The 14,261-nt window shown below is 41.0% G+C and overlaps 2 protein-coding genes and 1 pseudogene across 2 annotated transcripts in view; 1 reads left to right on the top strand and 2 right to left on the bottom strand.

Annotated features, from left to right (window-relative positions):
• The window catches only part of MED12L (mediator complex subunit 12L), a 423,390-nt gene that overhangs the window by 171,360 nt on the left and 237,769 nt on the right, over positions 1 to 14,261 (bottom strand). The gene's annotated exons all lie outside the window — the stretch shown is intronic.
• Positions 2,623 to 2,951, bottom strand: LOC139003757 (cytochrome c-like; annotated as a pseudogene).
• The window catches only part of P2RY14 (purinergic receptor P2Y14), a 56,808-nt gene continuing 55,453 nt past the window's right edge, over positions 12,907 to 14,261 (top strand). The window contains exon 1 of the mRNA XM_070405978.1: positions 12,907 to 13,067. The gene's annotated coding sequence lies outside the window, so the exon portion shown is untranslated. The remainder of the gene's footprint in view (positions 13,068 to 14,261) is intronic.

The raw sequence follows: 14,261 nt of genomic DNA, 5'->3' as shown, positions 1-14,261 counted from the left end.
AGATGCAAGTGTTTGAAAAGAATAATTAAGACCTACAGAAAGTTATCTTACAAATATAAAGAAAAACACAACAAAAGCTAAAAAAACTTCCATACACATGAATTTAATGGGAGAAAATGCTACAAATATTGACTTCTCTTTCCTAATTTATATACATGAAAATATAAATTAAATATAATTTATCTATGGATTGAAAAGTATAGGAAACCATTTATTAGTGTTGAAGAGTAGGAAATAAGACTGTATTGAAAGTTTTATTTATCAAGCAACTCATGATATTCAAATGCCAACTTTTGTTTTGGATATTTTTAAGGTCTATATAAACCACAATAATGAGGTAAGAAATCATTTAAATGATAAAAATTGTGTATTGTGGCTTTTAGACCACATATCCTTTTTTGTCATTTGGAAACCGCGGATATGGAAATTCCTTCATAGGCAAACATTCTTTAATAAAAGTAAAGTGGCCAATTCCTCTTTGAACAATGCCAGAGAATATCCACTGGTTGCAGTCTGGGCAGCCTCCACAGCCTCAACTCTCAGAAACGAGCCACGTGTCTGATTAAATCCGCATAGCTTAGGAATAGGGTTTAGGTCACCAGATTTTTCAGAGCCTCCAAGTCTAAGTCTGGATTTAAATATTAGAAACAAAACTTCCCAGCTCTGACACATTCACATATACAAATACACAGACCAGCCCTAGCTAGTTTGGCTCAGTGGATAGAGCGTCAGCCAGCGGACTGAAGGGTCCCATGCTGGGGTCCAATCCCAGCAGGTCCAGGGGTCCCCAAAGGTGTGGACGGAGTCGGCGAAGAAGGAATGACATAGAGACAGCGTTCAGTTGATCAGCAGCCTAGCCAGGATCTCCAGCCAGGTTCTGTGTCCATGTTCTCTTGCTAGGTTCTCTCGCTAGGTTCTGTTTCTAGGTTCTGTCCCTAGGTTCGGTCTCTAGGTTCTGTGTCTAGGTTCTGTCTTGGATCTCCAACCAAGTCTTGTCTCTAGGTTCTGTCTAGGATCTCCAGCCAAGTCCTGTCTCTAGGTTCTGTGTAGGATCTCCAACCAAGTCCTGTCTCTAGGTTCTGTCTCTCTAGGTTCTGTGTCTAGGTTCTGAGTCTAGGTTCTGTTTAGGATCTCCAGCCAAGTCCTGTCTCTTGGTTCTCTCTTCTGCTGTCTTGTTACATCTGTATTTATACCAGTTTATTTTAATCCTATCAATTTCTATTCCAAAAGTTAGGGCGTTTCTTATCTCCATTCCAGGGAGTAAAGATTATGTAGCTCAAGCATGATTGTTTGTAGTTAAAGTGATTAACTACCCGCCTGGCACTTAGTTAAGGGGTTTTATCCCCTCCCTAACTTCAGGGGAAAATCCCTACCTGGGAAAACAACCTTTCTCGGAGTGGTGACCTTGGTTAAAACACATAGCGCTAAGGGGAGCAAACATATTAAGAACAGTATGCCATATATGCCAGGTACCTTGAAACAGCAAGGATGGACCAGCTCCCGGCAGTCCCAGGTTTGAATCTGGTCAAGGGCACATGCCCGGGTTGCGGGCTCAATCCCCAGTAGGGGGGGCATGCCGGAGGCAACCAACCCATGATTGTCTCTCATAATTGATGTTTCTAAATCTTTCTCTCTCTCCCTTCCTCTCTGAAATCAATAAAAATATATTTTAAAAAACAATACAAAACAAAACATGCAGACCAGCACAGAGAATGTACAACCAGGGCTGGCGGATTCAGTACAAGTGTAACTCAGCCCTTAACCTAGTAACTATTTTAAATAGTCTTAAAAATCACTTCCTGTGCTTAATATTATTACTACTAGCCTAAACCAAATATCTTCAATAATATTGAAGTCATCTATCAATTACCAATTAATATCTATATGTATTTTTCAAAAAACCTGAGCTATATCATGTGTCTTCAAATTTTTGTTATTTTATGCAGCTAGAGAAATACCACACAATGAAAGAATAGATAAATGTATAAGGAGATGGATATCAGGCAGAACATTTATTTATTTATTAGAAGTGTTAAATACTCTTTATTTGATATTATACAGAAACCACACTAAAATGCCTTTCATTCAGTAAAAGGCAACAGTTTAGATACAGGGACTTTTATTAAATTGGCATAGTTGGGACCAAAGAGATAAAATGGTCACTGCCAGCTTATCTGCAGCCCTTCCTTTTAACAGGCTAATGAACACATACTGAAACACAAGCAAGTCTTGCAGGTCTAAGAGACAGTGAAGGGGCTTCCTCAGAATTTAAACATATTAACACAACCAGTCATATAAATCTAAATGTAAGCCAATCTCCTACAGGTTTTGAGATGGCACTCGCCACCTCTGTGAAAAGCTGAACACTAGGAATCAAATCCCACCATATTGTTAGAAGGGAGGACAGTGACAGCGCTTGCTGAACCAAAATTATCATCAAAGCTCATAAAGCTGACCATATTCATTAAACCTCAAGCCAATCTTATTTAAATCAGAACTGCCCAAAAGAAATGCTCTATTAGCCATTCATGATCTGAATTCTGGTGTATGAGATCGATTTAAATATGGTACACATAAAAAAAGTCATGAGGCATTTGTAATCAATAAGGCAGTGGCCAACTATTACTCATTAGTAGCTTTTTTGAGATAAGCTATCGAGTCTGCCCTTTCTGCACTCTTCTTAATGCCAGCAAAGATCATTTTTGTTCCAGGGATGTACTTCTTGGGATTCTCCAAATACTCCATCAGTGTAGCCTCACCCCAGGTGACACCTTTGTTCTTGTTGGCATCCGTGTAAGAAAATCCAGGGGCCTGACCTGTCTTTCACTCAGAGAGACCATGGAGATTTGGCCCAGTCTTGTGCTTGCCTCCCTTTTCCACAGTATGGCACTGGGCACATTTCTGAACAAAAATCTTCTTGCCCTTCTCAACATCACCCATTTTTAAATCGCTCGTTAGTAGCGCACGATACAGAGATCCCCACTCGCAAGCCGGACGTCCCGCCCTCTCAGGCAGAACATTTATGTACTATTTAAGCTTGGAATCATCTGGGTCAGTGCTTCACAACACCATCAAGCCCAAAGCATCTTTTCTGAGTTGCATCAACATACTTTTAGTATGCTGATATAAAACCACAGATAAAATCTACCTACACATACAGGCACAAGTGTGCACGTACACACGCACTCAGACCTCAGCTTGCACAGTAGTGTGAACCATAAAAATAACTGCAAAGCAGAAACTGTGCAAAGCAATCTTAATAATCAATTGTTCCATAACTTTAAAATTTTTGTCAAAATGTTAAAAATTTTCTTACTGCTGGTTATCAATGAAAAATAGCAAATTTATAGCATTGGAAACATTGAGAAGTGTTTTAATCCTTTGTAAAAAAGAAAACTTATTAAGAGCAGTGTGAACAGTGCTTGTCCTGCTGGTATTTAACTCTGGATACAGAGTGGGCATCTTCTCCTTTGCCTTGTAGAACTGTCGCACTATTCTCTAACTCTGAAACAGCTTCCAACATTTTATCCTTTATCTCAGAAAATTCCTTTAATATGAAGTTCTTGCCAGCATCACTTTCTCTACACTCCCAGTGAGCTATTTCTTCTATAGATCTCTTTACCAGTGGTTTGAATTCTAGTTCCAGGGTTATCACTTTTCAGAAAGACAGGTGTGCAGGGACCAATCACCAACCAGCAGTGAAGGAAGTGACCTGACTGGTCACTGACTATGAGGCACATGTGTCATTTACACGGTGAACTTTGAACTAGAGAGCTAGCAGTGAAGTTTGTACTTGATGGAATTAATCAGATAATGCACTGTGGTAATTGACATTTGAGCCATGTTGCTGGGAGACTGGTATTATTTAACCAAATCATGGTAACTTAAATACATATATATCTGAACTATAAAATCAAGGCCTGCCTGCCTAGATATGTATGCATCTGAGCATAAAGATAATCATAACATAAGAAGAAATAGAAGGAAGAAATGGATAATAAAATAATATGTAATTTGATATCAGATCCATAAGAAAATAGTACTTGCTGATTAATGGCACTCAGATGCTTGCATTCTATTATTTAATTATGTGAATGCCACTTATATCATTACCATTGGCAATATGGCTCTCAAAAAATGAGAAACAGTTCTTGAGAAACATTGGTCAATGTATATTTGACCAGGCAAAAATATGTATCTTTTGCACAGAAAAACAGAATTAAATGATGGGCTTAGATATTTATAATCAGGTTTTTCACCCATGGGAACATTTAATGGGCTACTTCTCTGAGAAGCACGGGACAAGTCTTCCCTGTGCAAGACTGCCTCAGACTTTCCCAAACATCTGGCATCCACCACATAGTGGGAGGAAACAATACTCCAGGTATGACAACTGCCCCTGGGTTAGCACACTGAGAACTCGGATGCTGGTTCCTGAACCATCCGTAGTCAGAGAAAAGGACACACCCAAGGTTTCAAGCACTACAGAAACCCAAGCCTCTACATACAATAAGCCCTAAATAAATTTGCAGAGGGATACGATATTAATAAAAAATTAATAAATAAAGCAAAAAATTTTATTTCCACATCTCCATAATCACAAAAGATTATTAAAAGAGTAAGTGATTTCTATAAAGTCTATATCCAAGCTTCATTAGATACCTGCTTTGAAGTTTAATATGTTCTCTGCAAATGCCATTTGAAAGACTGCCATACATGCCCCACACATACCCCTAAAATTATGAGGTAAAAACAGGCAAGACAATAATGATGATCAAATCTTATGTAGTGCCTACCAGTCACTATCCTAAACATTTTAGCCCCCACAACAATCCTACGAAGTAGGTATCCTATTATTATTCCCATTTTACAGATGAGAAATCTGAAGAACACTAGCCAAGGAAGTGAAGTGAGGGTGGCAGGTGAGGAAGCCAAGGGGTCCATGCTGTTGTGCCTGAATTGCATCACTCTCTTCCCCACCCTACCCAGGGGGCTCCTTACCCTGGAACTTAGTGAACAGCATCACCACCACCCAGGCACCTGAACTGGAAACCCAAGTCATCCTATGCACTCTCTTTCCCTCACCCACATTAACCAAACCCTGCCAATTTACCCCAGAAATGGTGGACAAGCCAGGCCTCTGCCCCGCCTGGCCCTGCATCAGGCTGAGCTCAGATCCAGGGCTGGGCTGCGAGGTCTCATGGATGTGCAAGGATTTGAGAGTAGGGCAGAACGGACCCCCCTCTCGGTGTGTGCCAGGCTGAGAGAAGAAAATACACCAACTGCCATGATTTCAAACTGACAAAACTTCTGCTTGAGGCCTTGACTTTTCTGCTCTTTCCCAGGCCCTCGCACACTCTTTTCTAGTACACTTAACACGGACTGGTTGTTCTCTAATGTTTACCGGGCACTCCCCATGCACCGAACACCGTGATCAGCACCCGACCTGGATCTGGACAAACCCCTGGGGAAACACCAGCCTCACCACAGAGATAAAGCGTCGCATCCCTTTCCCAAGGCCACGCACTTCAGAAAGAATGTTGCTGGGATCTGGACTCGGGCCATGTGGCTCCAGAGTTCAGATTTTTTCTTTCTAGTCTTGATTTTATTATTTCCATCTTTTAAATCTGTACTGTTGAAAGTATTATATATGGCTCCCTTTAACCCCATTGACCCCTTTTAGCCTGACCCCGCCCCACCAGAGCTCAGATTTTAACCACAGCTACATATTGAAAGGCAATGCATCCCTGAAGGTATCACTGATACTACCAAAAGACTTGCTAATTATTTATGTTACCAAATGCTATTAACACAAATAAGCCACAACAACACTACAGCTAAGGCTGGGCTTGAGGTAGAGAAGTCCTTAACCCAGTGGTTCTCAACCTTGGCTGCACATTAGAATCACCTGGGAATCTTTTTAAAATCCTGATTTCTGGGCCTCATCCTCCGGAAATTCTGTTTCTTTGTTACTAATGTTGTGGCCCCACCCCATAACAAAGAAACAGAATTTCCGGAGGATGAGGCCCAGAAATGAGGATTTTAAAAAGATTCCCAGGTGATTCTAATGTGCAGCCAAGGTTGAGAACCACTGCCTTAACCAAAGGCTCAATAACTTCTTCATAAACATGGAAGATAATACAGTTAGGAGGACATTAAGTTAGGCCAATCAATCAAGCATATTTCATCGTTTCATTCCATAATTCATGATCAAAATCTGGATACATGTGAGAAAGAAGGTGCCTCTAAGCTGGCACCACCAGTAAACTGGGACAGTGTGGGCAAACCAGGACAACAGGGGGTTAGTTAAATGTCACCTCTAGGAAGTCAGAGATGCTCCTGAAAAGCTGATGAAGCCCCACCCTATGTGAGAATATGAGTTCCAATTTAGCCTTCCTGTCATGATTAAGTCACACGTAACCACATGGCCTCATTCAGCACAGCTGTTCCCCGAATGGCCCCTTCAAGGACTAAAAACAGGAACCGGCCTTGTTGGTCCTTTGTTCTGATTATGCCAATTGGTCATCTTAAAACAACATAAAAATAACCCTGAACTCATGTCATTAACAAAAGATACATGAACAGCCACTATTCTAGACTCTAGGTATAAAAATTATGACTTAAAAATTAACCATAAAAAAATACACAAGTTCTCTACAGTATTAATTGCTTAAAATCACAAAGAATTTATTTGGCTGCCAGGAAAATTCAGTTGCCAAGCATAATCAGACAACCCTCACATATTCCGGAAGTACAGCCAAGTGTGCTTAGCTAATATCGGTTCACTGGACAAAGACTGATTCTACATACTTTCAGGTGTGGCTTGCTCTTTGGGTTTTAAAAAAAAGAACAACTGCATGAGGTCACCGCAGCACTTCCTCTGACTCCCTGTGAAGCTCCCTGAAGTCTCTACTCCACAAAACCGTCCTCCCACACAGCCCTGCAGCATGAACAAGCAGCATCTGTTTATCAGAACAACTCTGAGAAAGTTTATCTAATAGAATGAAGTAACTCTCTACATTTTTAAGTCTCATTCCAACTCAAGTTTCAGTGATTTCTCAAGGCTCATTTTTCTAACTTGTTCTAAAGATTTACTAAAAACCTGGGCAGTTAAAGCACTAAGTAAGAAAACTGTCTTATAAAGCAGTGTGTTGTCCTCTAAGTCATCTGTCCTAAATTGAATCACTATGCAAGTCAGGGGTTCAGAAACGTATAAAAGGAGCTCAGAAGTGGGCAGATACCATCAATTAGACAATTTAGTGCCCCTGGGATAGCACTACTGTATTTGAAAATATTCAGTCCTTATTCTCAGATTAATTCCATCATCTCACATATCTGTAACTACAGGAGCACACAGTTGGGGGATACTGTCTGCCTCTCCCATATATTGGTAAAATATTCACTAAACAAACATTTCTGAGTGCCTGCTACGGTAGTGGGCACTGGAAACACCTCAGTAAGCCATCAAGCACAGCCAGTGCCCATTCTAGGTGGGCACAATGTAAACACAGTCTATGTGGGAAGAATACTAATACCACCCAAGGTATCAGGGACACTTCTGTAGAAGCGACTGTTGGGTGAAGCGAGTCTTGAAAATAGATAGAAGCAGAATGAAGATAACAAGAAATGATGTATTTCACCTTTCCTGCTTCCTCAGCATCTTTCCAAAAATCCACACAGAGAAGAGGAAGTACGTGCACTGAAGTTTTTTGAAGTTTCTGCGTTTATAACAAAGTTCTCAGTTTCGAATCCTTGCCAATAACTTCAACTGAAATTCATTCCTTTTGATTCTTAAGGTTAAACCAAATTTTATAGTAGCAACACAGAAATCTGCTGGGACACTTCAACTAATTGGGTTAGGTATTCAACACATGACTCAACATTAGTGCCTATGCCAAAGTGAGGTTCTGTAAGCTGTGTACAAAATACTGAAATACTGCGCAGATCAATTCATTTTATAAACTGTTACTCTGTCAATCCACCAGAAGGTGGAGCTAATGCACCAGACATTTGTATCCCCATTCTAATTCTCAGGGAAAGACAAGGCCACATTGCCTCTGAATTCCTGTGCCTGTCACTCATCTCAAGAACTCAAAAAGCAAACAAAAAGGCATTTTTTTCAACATAGTGACTAATTATGTTTTAATGACATAATTCCTGCCACCACCTCCACTACCACATCAGTCCACAAAGACACATCTACATTCAATGTGTTCCTGCCAGAATACACCTTATAAAGCACACTTGCAATTATTTTACTACAAGCTAAAACCACACACTGAATTAGGAGCTGTCCCTCATGGTACCTGGGATCTCCACATTCAACCGATCACCCATCTCTGCTGACTTTCCTCCCATCATGCCTTTGTTCACACCATTCTTTTAATCCCAGATTGACTTTCAACCCATTCTAGAAATAAAAGAGCCACACAGTGAGAACCACTTTGGATACCAGCACCTTCACAGATCCTGTTAGAGGGCAACTGGCCAACTCACTTCCTTTAAGTATCTCGGTACTTTCATAAAATGTTTATATTGGGCCTTATATTAAAATCCTCTGTGGGTTTTTTTTATTCCAATGTTTCCCAATGTCCAGTGGTCCTGTCTACAGCTATACACACACACACACACACACACACACACATAACTTGCCGGCAAAACCTTTTTTAAAACGTTCTTTTTTTTTTATGGCATGACCCAGTAAATAGATCCTATGGTTAAAATAAACTCTTTGAAATACAATATACAGATGATGTATTATAGAATTGTTCACCTGAAACCTATATAATTGTCACCCCAATAAATTCAGTAAGAAAAAGAAAATGTTCAAACCTATCAAAATGCCCATCAATAGGGGCTGATTAAATAACCACAAAGTCATGAAAAACTAACTAACAAGGTACAGGGCTAACATGGATAAGTCTGAGACAGCAAGTGGGGGCAAAGCAAAGTGCACTTGTGTGTCTTACTGTCCAATAAAACAAAGGAGGAAATCTGTAGCAAGGCAATGGTACTCACTTAAAAATGATTGGGGGTAAGGAACAAAATGAACCATTCACAGAACACCAGGAGGGAAGAGAGCCGCTGTAAGGGCAGCTGATGACAGGCTGGACGGAAACAGATTGGAAACAACAGCAGACATATTTGGGGATTACGTGTGCTAAACTCACTCTATTTGTAGTCCAAATACACAAGGGATGTTTATATATAACCAGCTTTATTCCTGAGAAGGAGGCGTCTGGCCTGCAAGCAGTTCTGGAGAAAGGAAATGCGTGTCTGTGAGCACGTGTGGTGGGCTGGGTGGCAGTCACATCAGGGGTAGTAGATGGTTTTCAGGAAGATGAATCGTGTTGACATGCCACAGTGCTTTAGTCCAAGGGTTCCACAAAACAATACAGGATGCAGTCGAGGAAGCATAAAACTACTTAGCATAAATCAAAACATCACAGAAAAAAGAAAACACTGATTATCTCAGCTCTTTCCTTTTTGTTACTTTAGAATTACTGTCATTACTTTATTATTTATTGTTCAATAAAGCTGAGTTGTGTTGTTAAAGGAAGCATCTAATTTTAAAAATACATGAAAATACCAATAAACAGTGTAAAATATTTTTACAAACATTAATAAGATACTTATTTCTAATTGAAATAAAGAAAAAATGTGTACAAGCTAATTTCGTATTTTAGCATATCTACAAAATGCCCAGCATAAACCCTGAGGAAGTATGAAAGGGTGGCAGGCAGATTTTAAATCCTGCACTGAAATATGTGAGTCATTCACAAATAAGTCTACCCATGTCCCACAGAGTGGGACAGCAGGGACCAGTTCTCAAAATCCAGGTGATAGAGTGAGGTACATAAAAAAAGGAAGATTCCACCCCTGAGACTTTCCTGCTAAGAGGGATTAACAGCAGATATTGTGAAAACCGATTTATATCATTCACTGACATCAAGTGGGGACAAAAACCATAAAAGAAGATAGTCAGAAATGTAAATCTAAATGCCTCAAAGGAAATCAGGCATCATTGTTTTTGTTGCATATTCTTCCTTTGATATTCTTCCTTCCTCCTTGGGTCTCATCTAATCTGTAGCTGCTCTAGCCTTACTCTCTCTAGGTCTCTCTATGAACCTCTGTTCTCATTCGTACTACCCTGCTAATACTCTAATCATCAAAGTTCCTGTCTTACAGCACAGGGTCCATGGCTATCTGAAGCTTTGGCAGTAGCAGTGAGCTGAATAAAACAAGCTGGGTAGTAGGGCATTTACGTAGAAGATAAAAGTTCCTCCACATGTTTAAGATCAAAGGTTCCAAAACAGGAAGGCAGGGTGTTCACACCTGGCCACATTTCTGAATTATCTAGACTCTTTTGAAAACATAGATTCCTGAGCCAAAAACACAAGGACTGGTTCAGTTCATTTGAAGTAGGGTGTTTGTGCATTTTTAAAGCTTCCCAGGTGATGCTGATGGCCAGTCAGGCACATAAACAATGACCTGAAAGTCAGAGAACTGCTCCAGAGTCCTCAGGGGAGCACAAGGCAAGGGGACCATCCAGAGGCCCCGGGGCAAGATGCAGGGCTCCATCAGGTTTTGTTTTGGCCTACAAACCTTTGGGAGTTCATGAATTTGAAAAGTCTCTGATTTAGAGACCCACATGCAAAATCAGAGCACTTCCCCAGGAGCTGTTCGGCCAAGGTCTGAATCCCAGCTCCAGGGGCTGGGGGGCCTAACCTCACATCTCTGCACCTCAGTTTCCTCAACTAGTAATAAAAATGTGGGGGAGGAGACAGTAGTGAAATCCACCCAGCTCATGCAGTTGTTGTGCAAACTCGATGAGTTAAAGCATATTTACAACGACCAAACCCATGCAGCATGCAGGTTCTGATTACACTCGGATGTGGATCGGCCACAGAGGAGGGAACACTGGATGCTGAAAAGCTCTCGCTGAGTGGCAGCCGATACCCGAGTGGGCCATGTGCTCTCTATTTCTCCACAATTCCTCATCCCCTGAAGGCCTTACCCAGGGCCTACTTCACCTGTCTGGACCACCTGCCATCAGGTGACCACCTTTAGGACTATCCTTTTGGACTGGATTTTGCAACTCCTACTCCAGTGATGGTGAACCTATGACACGCATGTCAGAGGTGACACGTGAACTCATTATTTTGGTTGATTTTTCTTTGTTAAATGGCATTTAAATATATAAAATAAATATCAAAAATATAAGTCTTTGTTTTACTATGGTTGCAAATATCAAAAAATTTCTATATGTGACACGGCACCAGAGTTAAGTTAGGGTTTTTCAAAATGCTGGCACGCCAAGCTCAAAAGGTTTGCCATCACTGTCCTACTCCCAAGTGGAAAACAACAGCTCCAGTGAAGAAATGGTAACTCCCTCCCCACACTCAGTAGCAGGCAGGGAGTGCCCCATGGAGAAGGCAAGAAGCACCGGCGAGCGTGGGGATGACTACTGGGTGTTTCTGAGACCATGAGAATAAATAGCGTCTCCTACTATAAATCATGCAAGCCTTGAGAGCTGCAACTGGCACTGCCAAATCCTCCATTTAATCAGCAATGTTTACATCTGAAGGACTCTGCAGTGTGTCCTGGCAATAACCAGGCCCTGATGCTTGTTCTTCCATGTGTCTGTCTACCTGCCAGATCTCACTGCAGCTGAAACCAGCAACCCTCAGAATGCACACCAGTGTTCCCAACACCTTTAGTCAAAGCAGCAGTGTGGACCATATGGGCCCTGCAGCAAAGACAAGTAGGGAACCTCCCTAAATCAGCTATGGGTCCCTCGGGGCCTCTGCTGAGTCTGTTCAATGGATCGACAGTGACTATTAGGTTTGTATGTGAGACATAACATAAGAAAATGCTCTTCCTAAGGGAAGAGACTGGGTCAGATTTAGTTGCACCTACACCTCCAGGGTCTGGAACACCGCCTACCACAGAAGGTACACACAAGGATCTAGAACACCAGCGGCAATCTCATAAGCAGAGAATAAATACTTTTGATTATTATAACTGTAATTGTGTATATTATGTTTTTAAATTGAATGGGAACTATACAAGTTCACTGTTAGCCCAGGATTTGGCAAAGGAACAATCTGAGGGAACACACCTGAAGTACAGGAACCTCACGAAGAGCTTCTCAGAGCAGTTTGTTTTCTTTCTTATCTGGTTCTTATCTGGCTCTGAGTCACACATACTGATTTGGCCTTTTAAGCCAAAATTCAATTATTCCATGGAAAAGACAGGGCACGCTCTGCAGGGCATCACAGTTCTATCACAGGACTTGAAAGGAACTAATAATGTGAGGGTGTCCTGCTTCTCACTTCAAAACAATAACATCAGCAGCACAAATTTAGCAAGATTAACACATGATGAGTCTATCTGAAGTCCTACTCATGATCTATTTGTCAGAAATGCTCAAATTAATGTGGAAGAAAAACAACAGCAGCACCTTTTATCTAACAGATGTGGTCACTGGTGTCAAAATGTTTCTTTACCCCAACACTAATTTCACATTTCCAGGTAACCCCGATTACCACCCATTTGTGGACATGCTAGGTTGTATGACTGTTGATGGTTTCCTCTAGGAGGGTGTTTCTGAGAGAACCACACCTCATCTCCCTCAGTTCTCACCATCAGTGCTCCATCTCCTACCACATGAATTTGGCAATGCAAAGTTTAAAAGGAAAACATATTTAAATGGTTGCCTGGTAGTTTATTTGCCAGATGATGCAAAGAGGTGAAAAAAGTAGTAGAAAATGTCAGGAAGGAACTGGATCACTGAGGGAAGAAACTAGCACAGAGGCTGCCTGACACCACAGGGACCCTAACATCTCATTTCCTTCTTGTTTCCATGTCCAGCGGAGAGTAAGCTATAATTGGCCAAGTCAGCAGTGACACTCAACCTATTATCTCGTGGTTTCTGACAAGTTCCTGGTTTTCATCTGCTCTTGAAGACAAACAAGAACTCTGTGTGTAACAGTCTTAATTGGAAGCCCACAGTGAGACATTCTGAAATGAGAGCTGCCCACTTGCAGAGGAAGCTCTAGAGGCAGGTAAGGAAACAGCGTCTCTATGGAGAACCTGAGTGTGTGTCCATGGGCAAGAGTAACTCCATGGAACCTGAGTGTGTGTGCGTGGGAAACAGCTCTTCCGGGGAGAACCTGAGTGTGTGTGCATGTTTCATGAGGACGGAATAGGAGATGTCAGAATTGGGCAGCAACAATGCCAAGTAACACTGGACTGTCCCCATTTTCTCGCTTTTTGTTTGAGAACTGTAATTGGTGTTTATTGTAATACATTTGCTCATGTTGATTCTGGGATCCAAATCGGAAATTTTATCAGTGATGATTATTTCCAGAAAAATATACCTGTGATGAGGAGATAGCAAAGAACATGCTTAAGGTATTCACCCAGTACAAACATTTCAAATACTTGTAAGTGCATGTCAAAATTGCCTCTAAAAGCGATAGTTAATTATTACAATAATATTCATTAACCCATTTTTGTTTGCAATTGCAAGTGTGCAAAGATACACAGTTAGTAGCTATTTCTACATATACTTATACAGGTAAAAAGCTTTTTATCTTTGTTGTTATTGGGATAAATTAACCCTTTAATTATCTAATAAGATATTTATTTTCCTTTTAAAGGAATGATAAGCTACAAAAACATCTATCCTATGCATAGCAAACATTTGAGTTCATGTTACTTATTGTGGTCTATGACTAGTCAACTCCATTATTTAAAATACTTTAAACATTATAAATTTAAATTGTACACACTGTCAGCATATTCAACCAATCTCATGCAATCCATTTAGTCCAGAAATATATTTTTAAAAAATATATTTTTATTGATTTCAGAGAGGAAGGGAGAGGGAGAGAGAGAGATGGAAACATCAATGAGAGAGAATTATTGATCAGCTGCTGCTTGCACGCCCCTACTAGGCTTCAAGCCAGCAACCTGGGCAAACATTGGCATGTACTGGGTAGAGCTGCTATGTCTCCTGAAATTGGCAGAGTGGCCATATGGACAAGGTGTCCTGTAGGGCCCAGAGGCTCAGCCTCCCCAGTCACCTGAGCTGGGCATTCTAGGTGCACCCCTATGTGGTCTGTGTGCACAGACTTGATGCAGTTGAGCCATGAGTGCTGTCGGTGTCACTGGAAGGAATTGACCTCCAGACCATTTGGTTGTGAGGATGAGGTGCAACTACAGTGGAAGAGCTGCTTTGCAGAAGATATCATTAT

Source organism: Myotis yumanensis, unplaced genomic scaffold, assembly GCF_028538775.1.
Source record: "Myotis yumanensis isolate MYYU_CA2020_CCGP unplaced genomic scaffold, mMyoYum1.0.hap1 SCAF_2, whole genome shotgun sequence".
NCBI classification, from domain to species: Eukaryota; Metazoa; Chordata; class Mammalia; order Chiroptera; family Vespertilionidae; genus Myotis; species Myotis yumanensis.
The sequence above is the reverse complement of the archived record's forward strand: the minus strand, read 5'-3'. Positions and strand labels throughout refer to the sequence as shown.